The sequence below is a fragment of the Rhinolophus sinicus genome, linkage group LG04 (genome assembly GCF_036562045.2).
Source record: "Rhinolophus sinicus isolate RSC01 linkage group LG04, ASM3656204v1, whole genome shotgun sequence".
NCBI classification, from domain to species: Eukaryota; Metazoa; Chordata; class Mammalia; order Chiroptera; family Rhinolophidae; genus Rhinolophus; species Rhinolophus sinicus.
In genome coordinates, this window is record NC_133754.1 from 88,294,015 (window position 1) to 88,310,184 (window position 16,170).

At 35.6% G+C, this 16,170-nt stretch overlaps 1 long non-coding RNA gene and 1 pseudogene across 1 annotated transcript in view; one reads left to right on the forward strand and one right to left on the reverse strand.

Annotated features, from left to right (window-relative positions):
• Window positions 1–16,170, reverse strand: part of LOC141571064 (uncharacterized) — a 39,978-nt gene that overhangs the window by 16,292 nt on the left and 7,516 nt on the right. The window contains exon 2 of the long non-coding RNA XR_012495581.1: window positions 9,017–9,260. This is a non-coding gene — a long non-coding RNA (uncharacterized LOC141571064). The remainder of the gene's footprint in view (window positions 1–9,016; window positions 9,261–16,170) is intronic.
• LOC141571458 (U4 spliceosomal RNA) lies at window positions 9,907–10,022 on the forward strand (annotated as a pseudogene).

A 16,170-nucleotide genomic window follows, 5' to 3' on the forward strand; every position in this document is an offset into this window, starting at 1 on the left:
CAACCTATAATTTTATATCAAGCTAAACTATCATTTAAAGGTAAGGACAAAATGAAGAACTTTAGAAACTAATAAAAACTGACCTTACCACTCACTTATTACTGAGTGATCAACTAAGGGATGCAATTAGATCAGAAGAAAATTGGACTCAAAATAAATATGGAGATGCAAGAAGTAAAGGAACTGGATAACATGTTGGCATATACAATGAATAATTAACTATAAAATGATAAAAATGACTAATTTTGAGATGTTTAAAGGGAATATAAAACCACAGAAATATCACAACATGAAAGATTGGCAAGTAGGGAGAAAATTGGAATTAAAGCATAAGAATGGTATGCAATTCAGTATGAAGATCAAGAATTCATTAACATTGCAGTTATTTATTTTCATATACCCCAAGTATCAGAAGCTTAAAACAACGATCATTTTATTCACTCACAATTCTGTGGGTAAATGGTTTTTTATTCCCTTGTCTAGTACCTGTACTAGTATGGTTCAATTACCTGGTGTCGGCTGAAACACAAATGGGGTCATATGCTGGGACCTAGATTCTCACTGTCAGCTCAGTCACTCAGTTCTTTTTTACATAGTCTCAGGGCTTCTCCCTCTCCATGTGACTTTCCAGCAGGATAGCCAGACTTCTTACATGTAAGCTCAGGTCTTCCAAGAGTATGGTAGCAGAAGCCAGAAGGCCATTTTAAATCTTAGATCAAGACCTAACATACTATCACTTTTGCCATGTCCTGTTGGTTAAAGATAAGCCCAGACCCAAGGACTGGGGACTGCACAAGGGCATACATACAAAGAGGAACACGTGCATTCAATGTATCAGACTATTACAGTTAACATTAGAGTTTGTTAGATTAATTATGCATCCTAAAAATTTAAGGCAACCAATAAAAGAATAAAAATGAAGTGTTGAAGGGTCAAGATAACTCAATGTAGCCAATATAGTAAAGTGATGGTAATAGAGGAGGACAAAAGCAAAGCATGGCAAATACAAAACACAAAATGAGATAGCAGAAATAAAACCAAATACATCAGTACTTACAATACATACAAATTGCTTAAACAAGCTTATTAAAAACCAGATATTCTTTGAGAAAATGTTTAAAATCCAGTTCTATGCTTTTTATAAGAAACAAACTCAAGTCATAATGATACAGAAAGGTTGGAAGTACAGGGAAGAAAAATAAAGACACAACTTGCAAATACTAAATGATGGTGATGTTGTTATAGCAACAGTAGACAAAGGAGACTTTAAGGCAAACTTTAGTTGTAGTGATAAAGAGGATTGGTACTTAATGATAGAAGCAATTCACCAGGAAGAGGTAGTAATCTTGACTCTGTGCGATGAACAACATAGCCGCAAGCACATATTTTTTATAAAGGAAAATTTGATAAAATATCAGAATAGGTGAAAGAGAAGACATAGAAAAGAAAGAAGACAGAAAAAAAATAGAAAATGTGAACAATGATATTAAAAGGCTTAATATAAGGATATATGAGAAACTGTCCCCAACAATTAAAGCTCTGAAACCACATAGAGAATTTATGAAAACCAAGCACTCAGCTAGGGCACAAAGGAAGTCTTTAAAAGTACTAACATTCAGTAGCATGTAAACCATATTGACCACAATGCAATAAAATTAGAAACTGACACTTAAAACTAGCCTGAAATGAAAACTATCATAATTAACTTTAAGATGCATTTGGACCTGAATGATGTTATATGAACACTGTATTTTAAAACTTATGAGATATAGCCAATGATGCTTACAGAAAAATAAAATATAGTCTTAAATGTCTACATTTTTTAAAAGATTGAAAATAAATGAGCCCAGTGTTCAATCAAAACAGCATACACACCTCCAAATTAGATTAATTAAGATTAGATTAATAAAGTCTAAAGAAACCTCTGGAAAGATTGATCAAGAAAAAAAGGAAGGTACACCTAAACCATATTAGAAATGAAAGAATTTACTGTAAAGATTTTTAAAATTTAACTACTTTATAATAATACATTTGAAAATTTAGCTCAATCAAATAGACTTTTTTGGTTAAATGTATGTCATCTAACTTGACTCAAAAAAGAAATAAAAAATTTGAATAGCTTTGTATTCAGGAGTACTATTTAAAAATATTCAACAACTGATACAGGACAGGCAATGATAAAAACCAAAGGACAACTAACAAGTCCAAACAGACAATTGCTGAAAACAGCTGATATAGAATAACCATGTGTATTAAATGACTATCAATCTCATATATCTCTGCTGAAGAAATTAAATCAGAGCTCAAAAGTCTACACACCAAGAAGTACCATGCCCAGAAGATTTTACAAACAAGTTTTACCCAAACTTTAAGGAGCAAGTAACTCTTTTCTTATACAAAATGTCCCAGATAATAGGAAAAGGAAAGCCACTTCCCAAATCAGAATTAGACCAAAAAGTATAAGAAGAAAACTGTATAGGTTAGCTTAAGTATGAATATGGATACAAATATCACAAATACAATATTGGCAAACTGAATTCAGCAATATATATTAAAAATTATCATGACTAATTAGGGTGTATTTCAAGAATATAAGGATAATTTAAGAATGAAATTCTATGAATGTCATTTTCCACATTGATAACTTTAAAAAAATATGATAATCTCAATATATACCCCCAAAACTTTAATAAAATTCCACATTTATTCATGATTTTAAAGCAATCAAAAGAACATTTTAGCACTTAAAAACAGAAGGGAAATTTCTTCAACTGATAAAGAGCATTTATCAAAAATTTACCACAAATGTCATACTCAGTGGTGAAACATTAGAAGCATTTTGTTAGAAGTCAAGAACATGGCAAGTATATCGCCATTACTGTTTCCATTCCACTTAATTCTAGAGGTCTTCACCAGAGATAGAAATGAGAAAAATCAATGAAAGATAATTATTGAAACGGAAGGGAAAAATTATGTCCAGAGAATTGGGTTGTCTATACAGAACATTCAAGAGAAGCTCCAAACTATTCAAGCTAATAAGAGAGTTCATCAAGGTGGTGTGTTATGGGCGCAATATTAAAAATTCAGTGTCATTCAAGTACGCTAGCAACAACAAATTAGAATGTAATTTTTAAAAATTATTCCATTTACAAAAGTAACCTAGGAATACAACTAACATGAAAGACAAAATACCTTTATGGAAAACATTATGATGTATTCCTTCAAAACATTAGAGAAGACCTAATTAAATGAGGGAATAGAATATGCTCATGGTTAAGAAAATGCAGTGTCATAAAAATGTCAGTTCTTCCCTCAAATTAATGTACAAATTCAATGCAAATCCAAATGAATTTTCAGGAGGCTTTATCTTGAGTTTTGAGAAGCTGAGCTTAAACTTCAAGTGAATAAAAAAGGGCCAAGAATAGCTAAGACAGATATCATCCTTACTACATAGCAATACTTATTATAAAACAATAGAAAGTAAAACAACATGACACTGGCAAAGGGAAAGAAAAATAGACCAATAAGTCAGGAGAAAAAGTCCCAAAAAAGAGCTTGCAAGTTTGGAAATACTATATATAACAGAAGTGGCATTGCAACTCAGTTTAGACAAGATGGTTATTCAATAAATGATGCAGGAACAGTATGTTACCAGACAGGGGGAAAGGTGAGCCCTTCATCTCGTACCATACACATGCTCAATTCCAGATGGATTAGATTCAAGTGTGAAAAGCAAAACTTCAAAACTTTTAGGAGACAATGTAGGAGAATGTCTTTATGACCTCAGGGTAGAATGAATTGCTATGCAAAATTTAAAAAGCACAAATCATAAAGAAAATACAATTAAATTTGAGTATTTTTTTAATTTAAAACCTCTGTAAAACAAAAGACATTGAAAGATAAGCCAGAGATTTGGAGAAGATACGTGCAATACATATATCTAACAATGATTCAATAGTCTAACTATATAATGAATGTCTACAGATCAAAAGGAAAAAGTCAAATAACCATTAGATAAATGAGAATGATATAAAGAGTAAATTCAAAGAAATGGAGACATGAATAGGCAATTAATATAAACACAAAATAAAAATGTTCAAACTGGTCAATAATCAAATAAATTCCAATTAAAACAAGGAAACATCTTTTCAGGCCCATCAGATTGGCAAGATATCTGATAATACTAAGTATTGGTCAGGATGAGGAAAATCTCATACAAGTAAAATTGATACAAACACTTTGAGAAATAATTTAGCATTATCTGATAAAATAGGAGTTGTGCACACCTTATGACTCAGCAATTCTACTTTTTAGTATACATCCTAAAGAAAATTTTGCACTTATACTTAAGGAGACATAAAATTAGATTTTCATTATATTATTGCTTATAATAATAAAATATTGACAATAACTTAAATGTTTATCTGTTGAAAAATAGGTAAGTGTGGTATTTGGTTGAATCACATGAAATTGCTGCTATTCAACAATTTTGATATGGTTCAATCTAATAAATTTATAAAACTGAATGTTATATAGGATCTAAAAATGAATAAACTAGATCAAAATAACTCACTACAGATAAATCTCAAAAACACAATATTGAGTGAAAAACCCATGGTGTGATATGTATGGTATAATTACACAAGCACTCAGGCAAAAAATAGCTTCTTTAAGACAGAGCATCTATACATGACAATAACTAGAAGGGTTTTAAAAATTCAGAAATTTTTGAAGATGACAGAAGTATTTGTTGAGAACCATACGTTTTCATGTTCATACTGAAAGTGGAGGTTCCCCAAAAGGAAGCAATAGTGCTGTCAGAACAAGAGGATGGGCCTTAGGCAGCCCCAAATTACAAATGTCCACTGTACCATCCTAGTTCGTTACTTTTATTTCAGTTTATTTCTTACTTACTAGGTGACCCATTAAGGGCTACCAATCCAAAGAGAAGACAATAAATAATTTTATGCTGGAGACCAACAAATCTCCAGAGCTAGAACAAAACAAAGAAAGGTTATTAATTGAAAAAATCTATTCCAACATTCTCCACTCATTTCTTAGAAATTCTTATGTATATGATATCAATACTAAACTCATTTTAAGTAAAGATTAAGATTGGCAAATTCACTTGTAATGTTCCCTGTCCTTTGCTTGTGCAGTTAGAGGTCTATGCCTGAATTTTTTAAAACTGTGCTCTTAAGTGATGTAAAGGGAAAATGCCACAGTACCACAAATGTGAATGAATTTTATTTCTCAATCATTTTTCTTCCTATTTAAAATTCATTATTTGTTCCCCATTATATATACAAAAAAAATTAAACTTAGCAGAGTTCAAGGCCTTCCTGATATTGCTTCAACATAGTAGGTGATATCTCTACTGGTATCAGTTCAAATAGGTTCAGCTCCAATGTGCAGAGGACTCATAAGAAGACAGAAGCTGATATGGCAATTCTATAATCATCAGAGACCCAGGCTCCTTCTAACTTGTTGCTCTACCATCCTCAACATCTGATTTCCATCTTGTGGTCCAAGAGGCTACTCTAGAACCTGCCATTACATTCACATTCTGGCAATAAGGAGGAGGAAAGTGGAGGAAAGGGCATATCCCTGATGTCTTAGGACACTTTCAGGAAGTTGCACACCTCACCTTGAGCTTACATCTCAATGTCCGGAACTTAGCCATATACTACACTTAGCTTCAAGGGAACTGGGAAATACAATTTTTATTTTAAGTGGCTAATGCCCAGATAAATTTGGGGGCTTCAATTACTGAGGAAAAAGAGAACTGTTATTGTGGAGGCAACCAGTAGTTTCTGCCACACCACCCTTCCTCTCCTCCTCCAAATGAGGGAGAATATTGGCTGGGTCTTCTTTACTCTTGGGCAGAGTCACTGCACAGTAAAAGGCCTCATGCATGTATGCATGGATATAGCCCTTTCTTGGATGCGCCACTCCATTTCTTCCTTCCATGCAGCTAAATCAGTCAACTCATCAAGGCTTGTCCTAAGAAGCATCTTTGTCTCCAGTGCCTTTCTCTTCATTTACAGGTGTTAGAGCATCTTCATTGATCTCATAGCAGCAGTTGGCTGATAGCTTGCTTTAGGCACACATGGGGTGTGAATCACATGCCCCATTATACTTTAACAGAAAGTTACACCTTAAGTTACAGGCTTGAGACTAGCTAATACTTAAAATAAATACATCGGTTTTAGTTTTAAAGAAAAAGGACTTAGACTTCAGAACCTCAAGGGAACACTCAAGATAAAAGGAACCAAAATGTCTGGAGGCTGTCAGGTGGAAGAACCAGAAGGAAACCACGGCATTATGACAGGAATAGAGAGACAAGAAACCCCTAAGGGAATATGTACCTTATCAACCTCCTCTTTTTTCTCTTCTATGAAATATTCATAAAACTTTACATTGTTCACTAGGGATTTGTATGAGTATATTCTAGATAGGACTCAAAGAAGAAGAAATGAAGGTAACAGTTTGTATTCTGTCACTTGCGAGTTCAGAAACCCAAGACAAATGAACTTAAGGAAGAGAGAGGGAGGAAGAGAAAGTCAGCCGGCTTATAAAACAGGGAAGTCCAGGGATGAATTTGTATTTAGACATAGTAAGTAATATGGTTTTTCTCCTTCACTTTCTTTTCTCTTGTCTCTCTTCTCATCAACCTCTGCACCCATTTTTTATCTATTGCTTTTACCATGTCTGCCTCTGCTTTCCTTTGTCTGTTGGTCTCACTCTTTTGCTTCCCACTAAGGACAGGCTTTTCCCATGCAGCTAGGAAATGTATCCACTGGCAGCCCCAGGTCCACATATTCCCAGCCCAGTAACCCAGCAGAAAAGCAATTGGATTCTCACATTTGTATATCAATCCTGAGGAAGGCTCTGTCCCTGTGGAATCATGTGCCCATTCCCATATCAATCAGTATACCAAGCATATAATGAACCATGGATGGCCCAGTCTGGGTCACATGACCACCCCATGGCCAAAGAGTGCCAGGCAGTATGATTGACAGCCCTGTCCAGACTGTCTGGAGTTGGGAAAGAATTTCCCAAAGAAAATGGGGTGCTACCACCAAATGTGCTGGGCAAGAAAAAAAAAAAGCTTCCAAATCCACTCCACTATGTTTTGTTTTCCATATTTGAATTAAAATATATAGTTCATTTTACATTAAATCAGCATCACAGAACTGAACAATTCATATACTCCAATCACTGTCAAAGTGTTGAATGAGTGGTGTAGAGAAATAAAAATTGATCAGCAAGAAGGTCTGAGAATACAACTTCTGAGTCAGAGGGAAATTATGAAACAACTGAGTTTAGCCTGATAGCTTTTGCAGGAAGGCCCAGTTTACAACAGAATAGATTTCTAGAAATAGGATTAATATGTCAAAGTTTGTTCATATTTAATGAGCTACCAAAATTCAAATTGCAATACAAAAAAGAGGTTCCAATGTATGGTCCCACCAACAATACATAAAAGTGCCTGTTCCTCACATCTTCAGTATTAGTCATTAGTGAAATGCAAATTAAAATCACAATCAGATACTAGTACACATCTATTAGAACGTCTAAAATTAAAAAGACTGACCATATTGAATGTTGGTGAGGATGTGGAGTAACTGGAAATCTCATACATTGTGATGGAAATGTAAAATAGTTCAGCCACTTTGGAAAAGATTTTAACAACTCTTAAAATGTTAAACATACACATACCAGGTAATCCAGCTATTCCACTTCTAGGGATTTACTTAAGAGAAAAAGAGCTATATGTCTATACAAAACTTATACACAAAGGTTCATAGTAAATTGAGACGGAGTTGAGAGAGAAAGAAAACTTGTTAGATATTAGATTCAGACAGACCTTGACTTGAAACCCATTTCATCTTGAGCAAGTTACTTAACCTCTTTAAGCTCAAGCCAGAGAAGAGCTACTGTTAAATCCTAATCATAGAAAAGTCCAAAAGAAAGCCCTGTCCAATCCTGTGGAAAGAGATTGGAATTGGAAGAGGGTACCGATGAGAAGTGAGTTTAAGAGAGCAGGGAGTATAGCCACAGTCAGGCAGCATTTCATCACTTCCTGGTTTCCTGATGATGTATGTCCTGCCTATTTTGCAGTCCTGTTGTAAGTCATTCACTGATAATTGATTCCTAATTTGCCTAAAGTCTTACTCTTCATTTCTCCTATACGCTGTTTGGGAAGTCCTCTGAGAATGGGATTGATAACTATTTGCATGGTGATGTTGGTTGGGATAAAGCTTCAGTTACGTGGTCCATTTCCCAGGCTAGATAGTTCCAGAAAACAGGGCCAGAACTTTTCTACAGACCTCTCTCCTAATTTTAATTGTGGAAACCCTGAAGCTGGCCTTACCTCAACCTACCATGTTTCCCCAAAATTAAGACCTAGCCGGACAATCAGCTCTAATGCATCTTTTGGAGCAATAATTAATACAAGACCCGGTATTGTATTATATTATATTATATTATATTATATTATATTATATTATATTATATTATATTATATTATATTATATTATATTATATTATATTATATTATATTATATTATAATGACCCAGTCTTATATTATAGTAAAATAAGACCAGGTCTTATATTAATTTTTGCTCCAAAAGATGCATTAGAGTTGATTGTCCGGCTAAGTCTTATTTTCGGGGAAACACGGTATTACATGGGCAATTACTGCAATGTACAAAAAGAGTTACAAATTTCATTTTATTCCTTATTTCACTGTGATATATATGAAATCATCAGTTCACATTATACTATTGAGCTTTAGAAACATCACACCGACCTTGCAAAATGAGACGACAATTTGGTTTCCAAGTTTTCTCTAGTGACTTGGGTCTGAGACACCGAACTTTAGCTAGTAACTAGCACACCAGATAAGAATCTCAGAAAAGGGGAGGATTAAATGGACACTGGTACTAAATAATAGAGTCTCTACAAAGTTTCTTCTAGGTGGGGCTCTTAAACTTTCTCACTGATCCATACCTTGTATTTTCACCAGCTGGGATGGCATTCCTGACCCAAAGCAAATCTGAGATCCTGAATCTTGAACAGCTTGTCAGGGAGACAGTCCCCACCTTTTCTCCAGGTGGCAGAATTGCGACAGTATCTTCTCCAAACCCATATTGGCTCAGGCTGGAGTTGCAATGTCAGTTTTGAGTTCCTGCTGTTGCAGAGAAGGCTTGTCTGACCTCCGAACCTCTGACTAGGCTTCAGGACAGTCTGTCCCCTAAAAGGCAATTGGATGAAGAAACAAATATGTAGGAAGGCTGCAAATGACCAGGAGTTATAAGAATGCTCCCAGGTGAGGGTATGAGGAAACACCTTGCTGAAGACTCTGAGGGCAGAACAGGGAGAAGATATCAAGGCTATCTTCCGGGATAGGGATTGATGGGTTACTGTATTTGCACTGAGGTCTGGGTCACATCCCTATCCATATGGGGAGGCAAGTCCTATCAATCATCACATTGAAAGGGTTGACCTATTGGACCAAAAACAAACCTGCAAATGACCTGGCTCAGTTTCACCATTTCCATGCTGGCTGCCAGGAGCAAGCTCTTCCTCTTTCAGAGTTCTGACTTGTGGGTGGGCAGAAAACACCTTGTTCTCATTTTACCTTCCCCCAGCTGAGATAAGTTAAATCCTGCTGAAAACTCTATTGATGTAAAGATAAAACAAGAGAGAAATGATTACAGAGACTATGTTTTGTTTAATCCCTCCTTTCTCTCCTTTGCACCCCCAAACCACTGCTCAAATTCAAGCCTGCACTGTCTCTCATCTGGACTTCTCCGGCCACTTCTCACTTTGTTTCCTTACATCCATCTGTCCTTCTCATGCCATTCTTCAGACCATATCTGATCTCTGTTTAAAATTTAAGCTGTGCGCAGTGGCAATATCGTAGCCAATGAGGTATAGCCGAGGCATGATTATTGCTAATTGAAAATTCATCAATGCCCTCAAGAAACTGCCTTTCTAGACTCATCTCCAGCTGTGTCTCCCCAATGTCTTTATGGTATTTCCCCACTTTAGGTTACGAGGTCGAGGAGAGCAAGGTTATCTCCTTGATTATATTTGCCACAGCATCTGTGGTAATACTGAGTACACAGCACGTGGGCCACAGATAGCTGTTGATTCTATTTCCTTTGTCCACTGTCATCAACAGCCTGGCCGTGGCTCCCTGTGCTGATGGCCTGGCAAACCCAGCCACAAACAGAGTAATTAACAAAAGAAGAAAGACCTTTTCCAATTTTACTCTGGAGACCTAGAATTTTTTAAAAATATCTTTTTGTTTTTAAGAATATGCAGTTTCTTGGGAGAATTAAATGTACCAAAATTTCTAAATAAATAAATGTACCAAAATTTCTTAAATGTAGGCTAAAGGGAAACTACTTATTTTTTTACTAAGTGAAAATTGTGCCAATTTCATTTTCTCAGTTACTGGAAAATGTCTATCTAATAAAATTCATGTTTTTCAGATTTTTGTTTCTCTAACAGGATGATGTGTCCCACAGGGCAAGAGAGTACTATTAATTAAAACAATAAGATACACAAAGGAAAAAAAAAATCACAAACATTTTTAGATCAGGAAATGCTTAAATGTTTCTAAAAATGTTTATCAGGAAATGTTATTCCAGAATCTAAACATTTCCTGTTTGATGATTATGCCATAGAGAAAAATCAAGCAATGCCAGTTATAGGGTCTTATAAAAAAGAAATTTTATAAGGAGATACATTTACTAGAAAAAAATCCATTGTAAGTAACACAAGATAAACAGGAATTGCCCAGAATCATATGGTTTTTAAAAGTTTATTATTCACATAAAATTTTGATCCTTAAACCTTATAGAAAAATACAAGGAATAAAGTAGAAAAGTAGTAATACCTCACCACTCACAGATGACCACTCTTAATATTTAAGTGAATATAATTCTAGGCAGGTCTCTGTGTCAATGCATGCTCTTATGTTCAATGTTATGTAAATAACTTTAATGATTCGTACTATCAACAATATATCATAGATTTCTTTCCCTGACAATAAGTCTAGATCTGCAATATTACTATACATAATTATGCTTATATATCATACATATCCATTGGGATAGTCCAAGCTTCAGCAGCAGCTCTCTAAAAATCAAGTCCTCATATGACAATGTGAAAAAAAGCTGAAAAGGAAGAAGGCGGCAACTGAGTGGGTGGAGGGGTCATTCTTAGGAGACTCCTAGTGGATTTCCTCGTAACTGTCTATAGCTAGGATGTCACATGTCTGCCCTAGAGGAGGCTACATGGTATCTGCAGAATTATACTAGAAGACTCCATCCTTCCAGCCCCCATAGGATTTAAGGAGGGCTAATATTCCCACAATGTTGACCTTAGGTGCTGCGTCAGAAAGTTGTTCTCTTTTAATGTGACCAAGATGTATTTCCAAACTATGACCTGCAGAAACATACTCAATAGCTGGTTACAATAACAATGACAATATCTGGAATAATATTGGAAAAGAAATAAATGATGAAATAATAGATGAGATGAAAAATCCTAAACAAAATTATAGCAAATCAAATGTAACAGTGCATTAAAAAGATTATACATCATGACCAAGTGGGGTTCATCCCCGGGGCACAAGGATGGTTCAACATATGCAAATCAATCAATGTGATACATCACATAAACAAAATAAAGGACAAAAAACATATGATTACATTAATTGATGCAGAAAAAGCATTTGACAAGATACAACATCCATTTATGATTAAAACATTTAATAAAATAGGTATAGAAGGAAAATACCTTGACATAATAAAGGCCATATGACAAACCCTCAGCTAATAGCATAATTAACAGTGAAAAACTGTAGCTCTTTGCTCTAAGTTCAGGAACACAACAGGGCTGTCTCCTACCACCTTTACTTTTCAACATAGTATTGGAAATCCTCACCAGAACAATCAGGCAAGAGAAAGAAATAAAACGCATCCAAATTGGAATGAAGAAGTTAAATTGTTACTCTTTGCGGATGACATGATGCTATATATAGAAAGCCCTAAAAGCGAGAAACTATAAGTGAATATGGTCAAGTTGCTGGCTACAAAATCAACTTACAAAAGTCCATTGCATTCCTATACACTAACAATGAAATCTCAGAAAAAGAAATTAAAAGAAAAAAAAAAAATTCCTTTTGCAATTGCAACAAAAAGAATAAAATACTTAGGAATAAACCAAGGATGTGAAAGACCTATATACTGAAAACTATAAGACATTTTTGAAAGAAATTGAAGAAGGCACAAAGAAACGTAAAGACATTCTGTATTCTAGGATTGGAAGAATCAACATAGTTAAAATGGCCATATTACCCAAAGCAATATACAGATGTAATGCAATCCCCATCAAAATCCCAATGGAATTTTTTAAAGAAATAGAACAAAAAATCATCAGATTTGTATGGAACCACAAAAGACCCCGAATAGCCAAAGCAATCCTAAGAAAAAAGAACAATGCTGGAGGTATCACACTCCCTGACTTCAGCTTGTACCACAGGGCAACAATAATCAAAACAGTAGGGTACTGGCAGAAAAACAGACACACAGACCAGTGGAATAGAATTCGGAACCCAGAAATAAAACTACGTAAATATGGACAGATAATCTTTGACAAAGGAACCAAAAACATACAATGGAGAAAAGACAGCCTCTTCAGTAAATGGTGCTGGGAGAATTGGAAAGCCATGTGCAAAAGAATGAAACTGGACTGCTATCTGTCACCATGTACCATAATTAACTCAAAATGGATCAAAGACCTAAACATAAGACCTGAAACAATAAACTGTATAGAAGAAAACATAGGTATTAAACTTATGGACGTTGGGTTCAAAGAGAATTTTACGAATTTGACTCCAAAGGCAAGGGAAGTAAAAATTAAAATAAATGAATGAGACTATATCAAAATAATAAGCTTCTGCACAGCAAAAGAAACCATCAACAAAATAAACAGGCAACCAACCAAATGGGAGAAGATTTTTGCAAACAACACCTCCAATAAGGGGCTAATATCCAAAATATATAAGGAACTCACACAACTCAACAAAAAACAAACAATCTAATTAAAAAAATGGGCAGAGGACTTGAATAGAGATTTCTCCAAAGAGAACATACAAATGGCCAATAGACATATGAAAAAATGCTCAACATCACTAATTATCAGAGAAATGTGAATAAAAACCACAATGAGATATCACTTCCTACCAGTTAGAATGGCTATCATCAACAAGACAAATATTAACAAGTGTTGGAGAAAAAGGAACCCTCATACACTGTTGGTGGGAATGCAGACTGGTGCAGCCGCTAGGAAGGCAGTGTGGGGTTTCCTCAAAAAATTAAGAATAGAATTACCATATGACCCAGCAATCCTTCTCCTAGGTATCTACCCCAAAATCTGAAAACATTTATCCATAGACATATGTGCTCCAATGTTCATTGCAGCTTTATTTACAGTGGCCAAGACATGGAAACAACCAAAGTGTCATTCGATAGATGATTGGATAAAGAAGTTGTGGTATATATACACAATGGAACACTATTTGGTGGTAAGAAAAGATGAAATAGTACCATTTGCAACAACATGGATGGATCTTGAGATTATAATGCTGAGCGAAATAAGTCATAAAAAGTAGAGAACCATATGATTTCACCCATATGTGGTATATAAAACTGAAAACAACAAAAGAACAAGACAAACAAATGAAGAAACAGAAACTCATAGACACAGACAATAGTTTAGTGGTTGCCAGAGGGTAAGGGGGGAGGGGGTGGGAGATGACGGTAAAAGGGATGAAATATATAGTGATGGAAAGAGAACTGTCTCTGGGTAGTGAACACACAATGTGATATATGGACGATGTATTACAGAATTGTACACCTGAAATCTATGTAACTTTACTGACAATTGTCACCCCAATAAACTTTAATTTTAAAGAAAGTAAAGAAAATAATAATAATAGACAAAAAAATAGAAGCATAAAAGAAAAATATCTATCTGGCATAGAGGCTATCTCTTTTCCCCTGACCAACGAATGTGTTGTGTTTAGTGGTCTTTCTTCTCCTCCTCCCTCTCCTCTCCCATCTTCTTCCTCCTCCCCCTTTCTTCCCTGGAACGGATCCCATCAGTCAGACTCCTTACCCCAAACCAGTCCTTTGGAACTTTTAGCTTCTGGACAGCCAGCATTCCCAGAATTTGGTCAGCTTATTCAACCCAAATCTTTATCTTAGCATTTGCGGTATATTATTATATGAAATGCAGGAAACTTCAAAATGTAATACAAATTACCAATTTCATAAAGCCTTGAGGAATTCAAATTCTACAAAACTAATCTGCTTTCCAAGGTCATTACCCAATCAATGGCACACCAAGTACCAAAATGCAGGTCTCTTTCATTCATTCATTTATTCATTCAATCTGTAACAGGGTGACCTATGGATAAACTTACTTGTGCTTAGTTTTTGCTGCTAGAAACTCAACAAAGAAGAAAGAAAATTGTCCTCTTCCCTGCAGTATAACTAAACATTTCTGAATTTCTGAGAACAAGTCAAAAGAAGGTGGGGCCTCGGTGCCCAGATGTCTGGGAGAAGAAAAAAAAAAAAGATGAAGTCTGGAGGTCTAAAAGTCCCATTATGACTGGGTCCCCATTGTGGACTGGAAAAAACAACAAGGGCTCTCAGTTTTACTGGAGTAGAGTCCTGAATCTATTAGGACCAGAGGAGTGGCAGGTGGCCCCAGGAGTGACTAAAGGAGATAAACACTAAAAATTGTATTTTGAGAACAGATGAATTCACCAAGGAAGAAAGAAGAGAGAAGTCCAAGGACTGAACTTGGGGTATGCCACAGATAAGATGTAGGGAATGAGAGGAAAACAGCCAATGGAGCTGCCCATTGGTGGAAGACCCGAGAGAGGAGCCCCATGAAAGCCAAGCAAAGAAAGTGAGTGCTTCAAGATAGCAGAGTGAACAACTGTTTCAAATGCTGCTGATGTTTGGAGTGAGGTAACTGAGAATTAACCACTGAGTTTGCAATATGGAGGTCACTGGTGCCTTGCCAAGAACAGTTTCAGTAGAGAGGTGGGGGCAAAAGCCTGACTGGAATGGATTAAGAAATGAATAGATGGATGGGATGAGAATACAGTGAGTACAAATGGCTCTATTGAGGCGTTTTGGGAGAGAGCAGAGAATTAGGGTGGTAGCTGGAGGGAGATGTGTTGTCAGGAAGTTTTTAAAAAAGAAAATGGGAAAATGGTACACAATGTCAATATGCTTATGGGAATAATCTAGCATAGAGATAAAAATTAATGATGTAGGATTGAGAGGTGACAACTGCTAGATTTAACAACATTGACAAAATAAGAGAAGACAGATCTCGCACAAAAGTGGAAGAATTGGACTCAGATGGGACCATGGACATTTCATTCTTGGTAACAGGAGGGAATACATGGTGCACAGGTCTAGATGTAGGTGCAATGAACTGAATGTGGCTTCTCAGAATGTGTATATTGAAACCCTGTCCCACAGTGTGATGATATTAGGAGCTGAGGCTTTGGGGAAGTAATTAGGTCATGAGATGGAGCCCTCCTGAATGGAATGTGCCTTTATAAAAGGGATTCCAGAGAGCTGTCTTGCCTTTTTTCCACTGTGTCATAATACAATGAGAAGGTGGCAATCTGCAACCTGGAAGAAGGATCTCAACAGAACCCAACCATGCTGGCACCCTGATCTTGGCCTTTCAACCTTCAGAGTTGTGAGAAATAAATTTCCGTTGCTTATAAATCATCCAGTCAATGGTCCTTTGTTATGGCAGCCAGAACTGACTGAGACAGTAGTTCAACTTGACAGATGTGTGAAAGGAATTTTAACCTCTAAAATACTGATCTATACTCTCTCAGAGTATAAATTTTCAGTATAATAAATTTAGCAATACTGGCACATCAATTGACTAAATTATCCAAAATATTCTGAAGGTACTTTATATGCGATCTAGTCATCTTTCCCCTCCTGCTTTTAATTTTGACCTCCCTTGGGAAAAAATGTTGGTCCCAAATGAAATAAAAATGTTTAAGGAAAATTTTTTCTACGTAGATTTTTAAAGAAGAAACACTTTCA